The following is a 1,527-nucleotide window of genomic DNA, read 5'->3' as shown; positions in this document are numbered from 1 at the left end:
AATGAAGCTCAGAAAGGGGAAATATGAACTGATCAAGGATGGACTGCTTGTGACATGGAAGTCGTGCAGTGTATTGACTGGCGACTTTGAAAATGGTTTACGTAAGCATGTTCTGGGATGCTTACATGGTGACAAAACCACCTAGTGATGTATTGCTCAGAACACATCCCTTCTGTTAAGCAGTCCAAGACCACCATCAGTGCTGTATCTTACAAGTGAAGATAATCATGTCATGCTAAAGTTCATTCTTCCGTGATTAGCTGCTAACAGGAAATTGAAATGCAAGATGTGGGCCCTTTTTTACTCTTTCATGTCCAGGGATTCAATGTCTGTGTCAAAAGCCTTTGAGTGTTACATCTTTGTGTGTGTATATGTTCATGAGCACGTGTGCATGCATGTGTGTGCACGCATGTGTGTGCATGCGTCACATCAGAGGTCAGTCTCAGGTGACATTCCTGAGGAGACTTCTACCTTGTTTCTTGAGATCACGTCTCTTTCTGGGACCTGATGTTTCCCAATTAAGCTAGGCCATCTGACCAGCAAACCCCAGGAATGTCTCCACCTCCCCAGTATTGGGATTACAAGTGTCTGCCACTATTTCTGTTTTGTTTTGTTTATTTTACGTGGGTGGTGGGGATTGAACTTTGGTCCTCATGATTCCCCAACAAGTATCTTGCCGACCGAGTCATCTCCCTGGCCAATTTTCATATCTGTTAAATGACATATAGGGTATGATGAACTATGCTCTGTATCTTCCATATTTAAGTGAGTCCCCTCCATCAGGGCTTTTCACTGTGTGGTTTCAGCCAGGTCACTAGTATCAGAGTCCTTGTCAAGGGAAACAGCTTACTCCTTCCAGAACTTCCATGAATGTGGCCTGAGAGCCTAACTTCTTACCAGGTGGTTTTTATGCACACTAACTGGAGAGAGGTAAGGCACCCCCCCCCCCCAAGCATTTGGAGAGGCTTCTAAGGTTAAGCAGGGTGGAGAGAGCTGTCCATCATCCCCTGGTGCTAAGAAATCTGCAGTTCCTAACACTGTGGGCTAATGCTTCTTGTGTTAGTGACCTGGCACACAGCAAACTCTTCACCCACAGTGCCAGGAATGCAAGACTTGGCATCTTCTAAGTCAAACAGTCGGGATTTCAAATTACACAGGGCTTTGTATTTCCTATATTAGCTATCTTGTGGGATTCACAGGGAATGGTTTCAGGATCCCTACAGACACCCACAGCTGTGAATGGCCAAGTCTCTTATAAAATACCATTTTATTTTCATGTAACTCATTCAGTCCCTTGCTACTTAAACAACACAGATAACTAGAATACTGATCAATGCTGTGTAAATAATCATTACTCTGTATTGCTCAAGCAATAATGACACACCAAAGTCCATAAATACTCAATGAAAACAAATTTTTACCTCAAATATCTTCAATCCATGGTTGGTTAAATGCAGAGAGAGCATCTTTTTCTTCTTCAAGATTGGTGAGTATGTCTGGTAATTGTCTTCCTTCCTTCCTCAGTAT

This window comes from Alexandromys fortis, unplaced genomic scaffold (genome assembly GCF_014885135.2).
Source record: "Alexandromys fortis isolate MF-2015 unplaced genomic scaffold, M_Fortis_MF-2015_v1.1 scaffold_446, whole genome shotgun sequence".
Lineage (NCBI taxonomy): Eukaryota > Metazoa > Chordata > Mammalia > Rodentia > Cricetidae > Alexandromys > Alexandromys fortis.
This window is presented reverse-complemented; position numbering follows the sequence as displayed.